This window comes from Mus pahari, chromosome 5 (assembly GCF_900095145.1).
Source record: "Mus pahari chromosome 5, PAHARI_EIJ_v1.1, whole genome shotgun sequence".
Lineage (NCBI taxonomy): Eukaryota > Metazoa > Chordata > Mammalia > Rodentia > Muridae > Mus > Mus pahari.
In genome coordinates, this window is record NC_034594.1 from 45,301,627 (window position 1) to 45,316,085 (window position 14,459).

The following is a 14,459-nucleotide window of genomic DNA, read 5'->3' on the forward strand; positions in this document are numbered from 1 at the left end:
GAGCTAAGATGAAAGGATGGACTATCCAGAGACTACCCCATTCGGGAATCCATCCCATCATCAGCCACCAAACCTAGATACTAATGCTCATGCCAGCAAGATTCTGCTGAAGGGTCTCATGGTTTTTAATGGTAACATGTCTTCCTTGGGTATGGGATAGGGTGTATTCTACTGGAATGAACACACATCAGTCCTGCGGAAGATTCATAAATACACACAGCTTTACAAACCCAATATGGAAGAGCGGGACCCGACAGGGATTTGCACACTGTACATTTTTGTAATCTGGCCTACTGTGAGGGTGGCCTCACCTGTGTAAGACAGAAAACAAGCCTGAAGCCTTCCAGTGATGCTGTCCATATCCTGGAACCACTTTAATGGGGAGTCTTCATGACCCTAGGTGGCATGGGTTTTTGTTTTTTGTTTTTTGTTTTTTTTTTTTCAGCAGAATCCAGAGTGACTTTCAGGTTTTGGAATGTCAACGTAAATTTAGGACTCTATGGAGAAATTTTAATTAGTTATTTAAAAAAATCCCTCTCCATCCTGTGTTTCATAAAATCAATGCAGACTGGGCTAGAGGCCCAGTCTTTTTTAAAGCTTGCTGCATATAATTAACAATTATGAATATATTCTTTGGGGAAATTACACAATCTTCTACTATTTATTAGCTGAGAACAAGTCATAATTTTACTCTTCCTTAGATGTTCCCCCTTATGAAGCACTGTTCATGTGGCATAGAGAGATAGGAAAAGCATTCAGTAGTTTGTACATTAGTGCTCTGTATCACAGGCTTGAGACAGTGCCCAGCAGGTCACAAATAAATATGAGGAAAGTGATCTTGCAGTCTCATAGTTACCCAAAATCAAAAGAGAAAACTTGGAAGTTTTTTCACGTTGATATTATTAGCATGTGTGGGTCAGAAATTAGCTCATGAATTTTCTTTTTATTTTAACAGAAAGAAGCCAGAACATACCACCAGCCCTTTGAGAATACAACATAACAAACGTCACTACTTTACAACTTCCTTGAATAGGTAAGGCCCTATTCTCTCTACCATAAAAAGTGACCCACCCTTATGAAAAACACCTCACTTCTTTGCTAACCATAAGGTTTGTTTTTTTTTTTTTTTAATGTTGAATTAAATGCCAATTTATTGTTTGAGGAAGAAATACCATTTTGAATTTCACAGTTAATAGACTAGGAATTATAAAATACCACTTCAGAGTTTTTAAACTGGCTAAATGAAAATATCTTGCTTTGAAATGGGGATTGAACCCAGCCCCTCTCTTCAGCTGTGGCTAACCATAGCAATGATATTTCCGCTGTTCCTATCATGTGCTAGGCATGTGCCTACATGACTTTATGTAAATTAATTAATTTATTTCCATCATCATCAGCTCTGTGGGGTAGGTAATAGATATTTTTATGCAGGGGCATGAGACAAAGGGATGAGAGGCAGAGCTCACCAAAACGTTATACTTGGGAGCAAGAAGCCTAAAACTGCACACAGGAGAAAGAGCCCGGCCTCAGTGGTGATGCAGGAATAGTTACCTGAGGAGGAAATGCCAAGGAATAATTTCCCCCTGCGTTTTACATAAATTCCCTCTGGATTTACATAAGAAGGGAACATTTGCTGAAAATGCAGGCAATAAAAAGCAGGTACAATATCCAATAATTGCATGAATACATATGTGAGCACTCAGGTCACTTTACAAATAGAAACTATGTTTTCTTTTTCTTTGCACTTTTTCATAGAGAAGCTTTAAAATAAAGTCAGAATAAAATTATACAGAAATTTCAAGAGAGTGATCACCCATTCCAGAAAGTGCATTTGAGCCTAAGTCTGACTTGTTTCTATTAAAGGTATTGTACTATCTATAACTGGTCACACCATTGTTTACTTTATCGCTTTCATCAATCCATGAATTTAGTTTTGAGTGAAAATCTCATAATGTTTTCATTGCAAAAGACTAACAACACGCAAATACCGAAGCACTGCACATAGATTGCACAGCTGCTCACACACATGAAATTTCACACTGAAATTCTTTTCTGAATGAACCATGACAGGAGGAAAAGCACTCTTTGTTTTCTTCTCACATCCCTGCTTTCTTCCCAGTGAGGGTCAGGACTGCAAAAGTGCACAGTGTCCTCTGTGTGTTCTACCAGGTGTCAAACAAACACATTACAGTTGTATTGACATTCTGGGTGTACAGAGCTGCTGTCACACTGCAGATGTGGCATTATAAGTCACCTTCACTGGGTTGTATTTAGATGCAGGCATATTGGCACATGGAGATCGGTTTGGCTCTCCTTCCCGCTGTTACCATGGTTACTGCTTTACATATTACTCTCTGGTGTTTATTCTTATGTCTAAATATCTTACAGCACTTAAATGATTCAATGCTAGCATGGCTTTAGTGTGTCTTATAAAATGTATTTGAAATTTGTACATAAGGGAGCTGATGCTTTCTCTATATGACACCATGCCAAGCCCTTGCATACTTTATTTTTTTCCCAGCTGGAAACACATCTTTTAATTGGCATATGAGGATTTTGCTAATCTCTTGGGACCCATGATTTTCACAGTTCCACCATAATATAATAATCAACATAGGTTTTATTTCACCATAGGTGAAATTCTGACTATTCCCAAACATAATATATCTGCTACAAATGAAATTTGAAATACTTAAAAGAAAAATACATTCTGGGAGGTCTGTTTTATTTGCTTACATTTCCTTAAAACAAATAATTACAGGAGGAGTTTTAAGAGAAACTATTTTTTAATTATTTTCTAACACTAGAGTTAATTCTAGAACTTCCCCCATGTGTACATAGTTGTTTATCCCACAGTATTTTTAGGAATTTCTGTGTATATTGTGGGGTTTTGTTAAAAAATCAAGAAGAGGTCTTATTTATCAAAAATATCTTGGAAAACATGAAGCTCCATCCAGTGCTCCTTCATACGTAACCATCTATGCAGGGGTTTTTATGTAGGTATGTTTTTCAATGCCACGTGATCACCTTTGACACCTCTAACTCCTCCAAGTGAAGGATTATACAGAATGGAGTAATCACTGTGAAAATGTTTCATAAATACCATCCTTTGTTCACTAAGGGTGCTAAGTACTATACTGTGCAAATTTGAAATTATATATTTCCAATATAACGCATGCAATCTCAAATGTAAAGGCAGATCTTTGTCTCTGAAGTCTATTCTATGATTCCTATGGAATCAGCAACTCTTTTCACACAAAGCTCTCTGGATATTACAGTGCACTGTTAATCACACTGAAAGTCAGCTTTGCTCTAGCTTCAAACACCTGTTACGGGGCATATGGTTGACCTCTTTAAGCCCCATAGAAGAGCATTAGAGTACTTACAACTGACCAAATATTAGATGGCAGACAACTGTCATCGTTTGCACGGCCCAGCATCATCTCAATACTGTTTCCTCCCTCTGATGGCAGAAACTATATCATGTTCAGCACCTAGGCCACCACCTCTCAGGTAAGCTGGGTGTACCAGGGTTTCTGGGGAACATGGCAGGTAGATGCTTTGCCTACAGAATACCCACAACGCACATCAGCAATGGTTGGTACCTCTTAAAGGATTCATTTATTTGTCTTAGCAGAACCTACTGTTTTTTCGGTGCTTAAGCACTTTCCTGGTTTCAATTCATAATTTTTCTGAGATTACAGTATTTTGAAAAAAAAACTTTGTTGCTTCTTTTATCATCTCAGCTCTTAATTTATGATATAAAAAGTTCCCAAACTACATAGACAAGTTAGGAATAAAGTACCTATATTGACATAAGGAGAATATTAGAAGTCTAAAAAAAAATATATGTATGGTTCTTCAAGTTGTTTACCTAAGTAAATATAGTTTTCTTCCACAATTCAACATAACTTAGATTGTACATTCATCAAAACATTTATATCTTTTTTTTCATTTATAGCTGGAGGGAATTTATCTTTTAAGAATTATTTTGTGTAAGTGGATGAGGATTTTAGTTTAACAATATCCTGAGGAGCTACACTTGATGACTATTTATACTGTTGAGAACACTTGACAACAGAATGATAAACAGTATGGCCACAATGCGCCAACCGTCCGCTAACAAAAGGAGGATGACATCCTGGTATTCCTTCCATCTTCTCTGAAGACGAGTGCCTTGGCTTGCACTGATCACTGTGTCACAAAGATTGTCTGTGGATTCTACAGAGACAATTTACAAGATGCATTATGCATTCTAAAAATAAATTTGATTGGTAACTTTAGGATAGTTGATGGTACTTTGGCAAAAAAAAAAAAAAAAAAAAAAAAAAAAAAAAAAAAAAAAAAAAACTTATTTTACTCTGTGCCAGGAGCTATTAACCAACCTGGTACCCAGGTCTTCTAGCTCTTATTGATCAAGAGCTAAGGCTCGGTGAGGTTTTTATAGAAGGATCAGTACTTAGTTATCTGGGGACAGGGAAAAGGAGAGTTGCCCACATCCTCTGGCAGGAGTTAAAATAACAATGACAATCCTCCTACTTAACAGGCTGAGTCACTAGAACATTCTTGTGCTTCCTCAGCAGTCCCCAGCAGATTGTTTGGGCTGGAGTTCTGGAGGCAGAGGTGGGAACCACCTGCTATAAAAGACTGCTGTGACCAAGGATTGTCTTTTAACAGTTTGGCCAAATAGAAACAGGAAAAGAAAACATTTGGTACTGACGAGCACCTAAAGCTAAATGTTTGAATACAAGAATACTGGTCTGGGATAGCTGAGAAGGTTCAGTCAATTATAAAAGCTAGCCAGCATAATTAACAACATGAGGTCCATTTCCAGGCAGAAGCAGAAAGCCAACTCCTGCAAGTTGTCTACTGACTTCCACACACGCGGTGAGGTACCAGGGTGTACACACACTAGTGTGCATGCATATACAAATAAATGAATGAATAAATAAACAAACAAATAAGTAAAACAGTGGTGATCCAGTCATGCTTATTTTTCAGCTAATTGGCTTTGAAGATAAGTCATTTAAAGAGGGAAGCTAGTTACAGAACGTTTGGCAATCCAGTCCTGCTGGATATCTGTACTCAGAAGACATTTGATGTCCAGCAGTGGTAGCCTTGTCTGAACTGATGTAGAGCCTGAGTTGTAATGAGTAAGGATGCACTGTTGCTTAAACAGAAAGACTGTTATAGGCTCCTGAGCAAGCTTTTATTAGAATACTTTTGTTACTGAAGAAGTTTTATTTTGGCTCATCATTCAGATCTCAGGACTAGGCCACTACCTGGCAGGGTCACATTACAATACTGTCATTACTTGAGAGAATACACATCTATATGTATCTTCTGGTCGCTCTTCCATCTCTCATTAAACAACGAGTAATTCTGTTAATGGCCTCTACCTATACAACCTTTATCCAATTCTAACTAAACCCACTGCTAAAGCCTTGGAGGTTTTATTGTTAGTTCTTTCTCTTAAAACCACACAGTGGGATAAAAATCTCAATATGAACTCCTGCGAAATGCAATCTATATCTAACCTATAGCATTCTTCATAATCCAAGGGCAGGTAAGGAAATGGACATCGTATGAGTCTAAAGGAAGTACCTGCTGAATATTTGCTAAAGCCACAGTTCTCTCCCGGGCCCTTCTGCTTCATCTGTCTTTACAAGTTTGATTCCACATGATTGTCATAACTCTTCTTTTACATAAAGGCAAGCTTTTCTTACTGCTTGTCACCCAGGCATGGGTCACCAGCTTGCTTCTCCTTCAGTGCCAGGTTTATGCAGTATTTCTTTATCAATTTTTAAACACCTCAACTTTAACCCAATAAGCTATGACCACTAAAACAAATTAGTCAGTATTCTACTAATACTGACATGTTAGTAATCCTAACATGGTTGTTGGGATTCTACACATGAAGGTGGAGAAGAGGAGAGAGCTCACTACAAAAAGACATGATGATCCAGTTATGCCTCCAATGCAACTGAAGTACCTGAATGGAATCTATTGGGTCTCTTCCCCTTAGTTCCTACAGTATCCCCTTTTTTTACATTGATAACAAGCATGTCCATTATAGTATTGGGTGTCCCATAACTCAATAGATGTTCCAAAGCTGTGTGAGAACTTGTGAGATCCTGTGATAGTTTCATCTACCCTCTGCTTTGCTACCTGGAAGTGAAGGTAAAACTTTTCTGGATTAAAGGGAGTTACACACCAAGAGACTAGGGGAAGATAGAAATGAAAAACCCAGAAATGTTCGCAAACAGGCAAGTACCTTTGAAGGAGTGTTTGCAGAGCACTTGGTATTTCATCTTCAACTCTACTCATTACTGGAAAAAACAAAGCCCCAGAAGATGTACTCACTTGGCCCTCATGATGAAGGATGGACTAGATAGACTTAGCAGGAGGTTTATGCACAGTTATAGGTGTATGTGTGTTCACACACACACACACACACACACACACACACACACCTATTTCAATAGACATAGCTCCAAAAAAAAAAAAAAAAAAAAAAAAAAAAAAAAAAAAAAACAACAAAAAAACATTGCTATAAACTTAATACACATGTGATTGAGATTAGGGTATGTTCAAATCAAAGTCCTATGATAATTCCAACTAGTTATAATCCAGGACAGTATGTCTCCTGAGGAACTTTGCAGCCCATCCTTCAACTATTGTACTAGAGAGCTGGCTATGTCCTCAGACACTACATTGCCATCCTCTGTTGCTATGTGATGGGTTTGTATCTTGCAACCCAGCCTTTTACTGCTAGACACAGAACAAACAAAAATCCATGAAGAATGATATAGAGCATCATCCCTGTGGTCCCAGTACTTGGGAGGAGATATGAGGATAGTTAGTTGCTCAATGCCCACCCAGCTGCCTCATGTCAAAATCAAAACAAAACATCCCCGTCTCATTGCTCATTGTCCGACTTTAGGGTAACTCCTGTGCAGGGAATATTCTCACTGAAATGCACAAACTTCTCCAGTCAGCCAACTTTTCACTAGAAAAGAAAAATATATTGTGCAGTTGTAGTTAACCAGGCCCCAGATTCCTGACATTCGTGGTTTTGCTTCTGAATCATCAATAATCAACTGCTGGAAAGGCAAACATCCAAGGAGGCACGTGGAAAGTGGATATGAGCCAGGACCACATTTCTCAGTCATCTTGGCAAAAAGGGGGGGGGCGGCATTCTGCCTAATGCTCAGAATAAAGAAGAAAATGGATGGTTCCGTGAACTGCTAGTAAACTATCTGAGGTTCTAGTAGAAACGTATGAATCATTACTTTTGTATACATTGGTCAAATAGCTTAAGTTGTGGCAAAACCAGATATTCTGTCATACCATGAAGATATAATTAAGAATCATAATTCCAATGTCATGTTAAAATAGTAAATTTAGTAGGCAAATCCATCTATCAAAGTTAATTCTTACAACAATGCACAGATATGTTTCTTTTTTTAAAAAAAAGTCCTTTATAGATATAGTATTTTCAAAATCTATATTGCTCTTCATCATCATAAAAAGAAGTCAGGGCAGGATTGCAAACATCAGGAACCTGGAGGCAGGAACTGATGCAGAAACCATGGAGGAGTGCTGCTTGTTGACTTGCTCTTCATGGCTTGCTCAGCCTGCTTTTTATTCATTTATTTATTTATTTATTTATTTATTTATTTAATAAATACCAGGGCCATCAGTCAGAATGATCCTACCTACAATGGAGTAGGCCCTCCCCTGTCAGTCACTAATAAAGAAAATTCTCTACAGCTGGATCTTACGGAGACATTTTCTCAATTGTGGTTCTTTCCCTCTTCTCAGATAACTATCTCGTGTCAAGTTGACATAAAACCATCCAGCACGGTATTATTTCAGTGTTGTTTAAAAGTAATTCTGTCACCTCGGTAGTGTATAAAATTGGCTTATTTGCTAATTAATTCTTTCACAGAGTGTTACTTTCCTGTGACTGTAGAATTCTGGGGGGTGGTGATTAACTGCTTCACACTCAGGGTGTGATCACTGGTTATTTCTTGACAGCTAGGGTTTTTTTGCCCCTTAAGAGTCAGTGGCACTTTAACCTCATACACGTGGCACTAGAAAGCACTAAAATAAACCCACAAAGAGTTGGTGGTTTGCTAAGTGGATGAAGGAAGACAAACTGGAGCTTCAAACTGTGAGAAGCCTGAGAAGCGACGAGTAAAAACCACATGGTTAAAGGTGGAGGCAGCGGCTTTCTGGGTGTGTCTGTCAAATCTTCTAAGAAGCAAAATGATGAAAGCCATGATAATTTCCTGTAATCTTCTCTACTCCCTTTGCTCCCACCTGCACTGATGTTTAATGAATTTCAAGGATTCCAGTTGTGCTCAGTAATTACTCCAGAAGGCAGTTTGATTCAGAGGCAGTTGTAACCTATGTTGTAAGAGAAACTGAGAATTCACTAAGACAAATTCTTCAGTGAGCGGGAGCCAGAGCCTGAGTCATTTCAACTCACTGTGAACAGAGCATGAGGCAAGACCCAGTAGTAATCAATCCAGAATGAAGTGCAAAGGCAAAGCAAGACAAAGGACCTATTCAGTGCCACAGTACTGTAGCTCTCTAACTCCTTGATACCAGAGAGTAGTGTTTAGGTAAGTCCTGATGAATTACTCTTTGGGGACCTATATTTACAATTATAGTGAGTCTTATTTTGGAAACAAGTTTCAAGGAATCTTTGTTGACAAACCAAGAGGAATTTTCAAGTTACGGTGTCATATACACACATGCATATATAAAATGTCATGCACACATACATAATGGATCACTTATGTACTAAAAAGATAATCTTAGAACAAAGCATATAGACAGGCACATTTTTCAAGGAAAATAGCAAACTCACATATGTTTATGAAAATAATAGTCTTATGGTAGAATGGAGTAACTATTCATATTACAGAATATGTATGAAAGGCTGAGAATAAAGCACTAATACACATATGAGACTCTAGATTCAATCCCTAGTCCTGCAAACAAAAACAAAATAAAAACATTGATTGAGATGTTTGTGCATAGAAAAAATGTTTTTTACCCTTATTCTTTCCACTATAGTTTTTTTATTATGGGATGTCTATTCTTCAGCTAATGAGCCTGGCATTGGCCATCCACCTCTTTCTCCCATACTTCCTTAGCAGTCTGTCATCAGAATTCCCATCGTGTCTCATGGGATCACTAACTGCACAGGGTCCCAAACTGAACTCTTGGTTTCAATTATTGCTCAACCAAAACTAATTCTTTTCCTCATAGTCTCCATGTGATCTTTTAAGGGTTATCACTACCCTGTAAGAAGCTCCCACTATATCTTGAAATAAATCCATATCCTTCACCAAATTGTCTGTGAAAACAGTTCTCACAGCAGTCTATCTTTGTCTTAAGCCAGCCTCCAACGCACCAAGCACATTCTTATCCTATGACTTCTATGTGCAGAATGCACTCAGGTCCTTCATGGGCATCTTTACCCAACAACACTCTCCCTTCCTTAACAGAGCATCCTTATGGCATTTGCATAAATAGCAAATTCATACAGTTTCTCCTCTGAGGTCACCTCACCAATACATCCTTGCAAACAAAGACTACTTAGGCAGCTGGAGAGAAGGGTTATCACACAAGCATGAGGACTTGAATACAGATATTTAGCACCCATGAAAAAACAGGCCTTTTCTGTCCAAGGTTTCTGTCACAAACCATATCTCTTAACCAACCTCATCTGTCACTTTGTCTTCCCACTTCCTCTTGTACAGTACAGGGGAACGCCAGGGCCAAGAAGTGGGAGTGAGTGGGTAGGGGAGCAGGGTGGGGGAGGGTATAGGGGACTTTTGGGACAGCATTTGATATGTAAATGAAGAAAATATCTAATGAAAAAAGTTAAAAAAAAAAAAAACCTCATGTTCCTCTGCTTTCTCATAGCAAGGTAACTGATGAAATGTTAAAGTTGGTTGAGTTTACTAAAAAGTAAATTGAAATTTTGAGTCTGTTAAAAAATAACATGTTTCTTTTCTTTTTTGTTTTTGTTTCTTTCTAGAACTTTCTAGGAAGTATTTGTTACTTTCTAGAGGTGTATATTAATTTAATAGGTCTGTATTCTGTTTTGAGATGTTTATCAAAGTGTTAGGTACTAATTCCAGGGCATTAAGCTTGAATGGACAGTTACTCTACCGTAGAACAACATCCTAAACCGATCAGTTGTGGTTTGTTTTTTTAATATTGTCACATCTGTGCCAACAATTAAGTTGGATGTTACATATCAGATAGGAATAGTTGTCTGCAAAGAAACTAATTGGCTTTTTTTTTTTTTTTTACTTGAAAATATTTCATCTCATAACCTTGGACTAATTGTATACATTTCAGGCCTTTGGGGGTTCAAGAATTTTTGGTCACATTCTGTCGCTTCAGAAGTTTGGCAGAATGCAAGTAGCCAGCCATAAAAGTTGACCTTGTTTCTAGAATTCACTCCAGGGTACAAAGACATGTCTGTTCAAAGAGAGAAGTCAAACTGAATGTGAAGGTTGACCCATTTGGATCTAACCAGCATTGTGAGGGAATTCCAAATGACTGGGATTTTATAAGCTTCCTTTCAGGCCAGACTCACTGATGTAGTAAACAGAGCAAATTTCAACTTAGCTCCAAATACCTTTGGATCACAATTACAGCCAACAGCAAGCACACCACAGCACATAGTCTGCCCCGAATTCAAAGCAAATGAGAAAGAAAAGAACTTGCTGTTTTATATAGCTCAAACTTTACTTTTACATGGCGTGTACTTTACCTTTTTCGAAGACAGTATCTGATATAACGAGCTGGGTTTAACTCATTCGTCATCAATGTCATAGTTTCGTATCTATTAAAATGTATATAATCTAAACAGTGTATGTCTACAGTTAATTGTTTGGTAAAAGTGACTTGGAAGTCTGCTATTTCTTTGGCACCTGTTCCTTCACCATTAATATATTTATACATTATATTTTATATTGTGTTTGAACTCTTCAGACTTGTCTGTCTTCCTCAGTCAAGTGTGAGCTGTTTATGGAGAGAGTCCATATCTTACTCAGCATTTTACTCCCGGTAGATAACAGAATTTCTGGTATAACGCTGGTAGGAAATAAATTTTTCTTGAATGAATGTCAGGAAAGCATAAAAACCAAATTGATAACAATACTAAAATTAAGTAAACCCTTCAACAGAATCTCATTAAAGCAATTTGTAAATCGGTGTCTTTCAAAGAAAGATGCAGGTCCATGACCACTGAACTGTCTCCTGGTTTGCTTGCAACCTCTGTTTCCTTGTCCCAAGGCTGTACAATTTAAATTCAGTTTCAAACATGTCTATCACCATGAAGGTCTAACCTGCTCTCATATCTGAAAATAAGTGATATTCGAAATAATCTCATCAGACCTATACTGAACAAGTTTTTAAAACTCCATTGCTCATTAAAATGTAAGATATTCTACATATATTTCAGTGAATCAGAGATCTTCCCAACATTGCATATGGCTTAAAATATTAATATGAAAATACCTTCAATATATTATGAAAGATGGTATTTTATTCTCTTCTCATGAAAGCATGTCAATAATTTATGTAGTTAGATAATAAACAAAAATTAAGACATTAGTTTATATGGCAGTTTAGTAAAACATATCTATTTAAAACATTACCTTAATTTGAGATTAGGCTTTTCTCATTAATACATCATTAGTTATTTCCTCATAAAGAATCCAGCCCATTTCAATCCCAAGCAGACTGTCATTGTTCAGGTCCACACACCCTTTTCCCAAAGCAACTGTCCTGAGAGTATCTTCATGCTCACTTATGTCTTCTTGTGCATCACATTTCATTGGTCCATTATTAGACCAATCATTCTAAATAATAAAGCCAAATAAGCCACACCCTACTTCATTTTTCACAGATGCTGAAGGCCTTCAGGACTATAGGAACAATCTCTGCTTTACATCTGTCCCATCTTTATTCATCAGTAGACAGGTGTGCTTGAGCCTCCTTTGTGGCGGTGGACCAGATGCTATATGTAGAGAGATAAATTGAACACAGCCTTCCTTTCTGCAATTCACAGCCTTGTAAAGGAGACAGATGGGATAGTGAAGGACTTCTAACCTAGAGTGAAGAGTATTGGGAAAGTGCCCATTGGAGTCTCTTTATAATAGCTGTTCCTATCCTAAGTTTTAAAAAGCAAAGCAAACTTGGGGGGAGGGGTTGGGCATCATTGTTCTCCCTTTAAGTTTCCTGAGCTTTCTTCTGCTAAGTCCTGTTCATGCTCTACATTCACATGCTGCCTCTCACAGGAGGTACTGTCAAAAAAGTAGTCTATGCACTCATAATCCCCTATACTCACTTCCCTGTCAGCACATACCAAGCTGTATATTTTAGCTGGGTTTTCTGTGAACTCCAATAACAATATCTTTCCAAGTATATTTCCAATTCCCAGATACACTAAGCCCTTTCCTTTAATGTTCTAAAGAGTAAAGTAGATGTTCGATGGATTAGAGTTGTGATCTTAGTTAGATATCTTAGCATCATGCAGTCTACCCTCCCATCACACTAAACAGTAATTGATTTTGTAGTGTTATGACAAAATGGCATTCAGCATTTGCTTAATCACATGCACTTTCAAAGACTATATGAATTTCAAAACACGCACATAAGATATGCTGTGACTAATGGTGGTCTGTATCTGGGCACATCTACTAGACATGGAATAGGATCTTCTTCTTAGCATGTTAGAGTTTGATAGTACCAAGGTTAGGAGACAGCCAGTGCCTTCCCCTCATGTGAAGCTCAGGTTTCTAGGGCTAACAGCTCCTCATTCCATGGTGATGTAACACTTATGACTTATAAATCTCCTTTGGAGTATCCGTAATTCTACACAGTTTTCATTGGTACCCAGAGGAGATTTGATTTCACAGTATTTTCTTAGGTGATACTCAACAAAATCTCAAAGTCCTTGGATCACAGTTGAGGCTGGATATCTTTAAAACAAAATCAGCCAGTTTCAAAATCCAATTCACAATGTACGTCTTAAGCTTTGTTTCCTGATGGTTAGATTTATGCTCATTTAGAAACATTAACAAAGTTATGAGGATTGAATTCCAACATTATCAGTAATAACGTAGGGATTAAATTGTATCTGTTCATTGTTTCAGTACTTCATAACACAGTTATGCAAACCTTCAGGTTTGATGCTATGTGTTAATCTGACATATTTAGGAAGTAGTAGAACCATGAGAAAACTAAGTACAACCTTAGTTTTCGGTTGGAGATCTATTAATTAATGCACAGCTTCTCTAGTACCTAAGTTCAAATCCCTAATTAAATACCGTTAGTAGAGTTAGAGTTCGAGTATATCATTTAATAAATATTTATTTCTAATAGGTACTTGATCTTCTCTGTGTTTGATATATAAAAGGGCCTAGATGTATGACACAATTGTGAAATACATGTTTCATAGCAAAGTCACAGCAGCACAGTCCTTTTTCAGTTTGGAGGGATGGGTTGCATTGCACGGTGAGGCAGCAGTTAGTGAACATTTCCAACCTGCTTGGGATTATGACTCACTTGTATCATCCAGTTTTAACAATAACTTCACACTGGGAGGCTTTGTATCTGTGTCGATCATCATCAGAGTTAATGTCTTTTGTGCCCACTAACTTTCTTTATACTAATTTCTAATTAGCATGGTGTGTGATGAAGAGTGAGTCACCTGGTAAGATTGTAGGCAGTCAATACTCAGCCTGAGAAAAGCAGGAACGACCTGAAACGAACACAGGTTTCAGCTTTGCCTTTTTTTTTTTTCATGCCATTATGAAAATTACCTTTGATTTTTACATGGAAGACAGAGGGTAGCAATTTGGAGTTTTAAGCCATTTATTACCAACTACTTAAGCTTAGAAACACCTGCATCCTACACCAAGATACATGATACTCTTAGTGATTAGGATACTCTTAGTGATCAAACCAAGCCTCTGTTGTGTGGGTCTGGGATGGGTGAGAAGAGTACAAAACATAGTTGAGCCTCCATGAAAAGAGAAGCAATATTCATTTGCTTAATTGTGTTATGAAACTGGTTGTTTGATTCTTTTGTTCCTCTCTAGATAAGTAGCAGCACAAAATTATATACCCTCTGTTTTGATTGAACTTTATGCTCCATGATGATAGGGTGGAACTTCTCAAAGAAAACTCCCTAGAGCTACCTGTGCCAAGGACACTGTAGAAATCAAGACCTGTCCGTCTAACACATAGTGCAGTTTTCGTTTAGACTTGCCAAACTTTTCCTTCTGCCAGGTTTTTGACAGTATTTAATGACGCCTGCTAATAACTATAATTGGTGACTAAACGTTTGTGATCATTCCAAAGACAAATTAAATCCAAAGATTTAATCCAAAGACAAGCAATGAAGTTTGTGATTGTATGGG

The 14,459-nt window shown here is 37.6% G+C and overlaps 1 protein-coding gene across 9 annotated transcripts in view; it reads left to right on the top strand.

Moving 5' to 3' along the window:
• Map2 (microtubule associated protein 2) overlaps positions 1 to 14,459 on the top strand; it is a 252,376-nt gene that overhangs the window by 170,179 nt on the left and 67,738 nt on the right. For all 9 annotated transcript variants that reach the window (XM_029538732.1, XM_029538734.1, XM_029538735.1 and 6 more), the window contains one exon: positions 956 to 1,033. The gene's annotated coding sequence lies outside the window, so the exon portion shown is untranslated. The remainder of the gene's footprint in view (positions 1 to 955; positions 1,034 to 14,459) is intronic.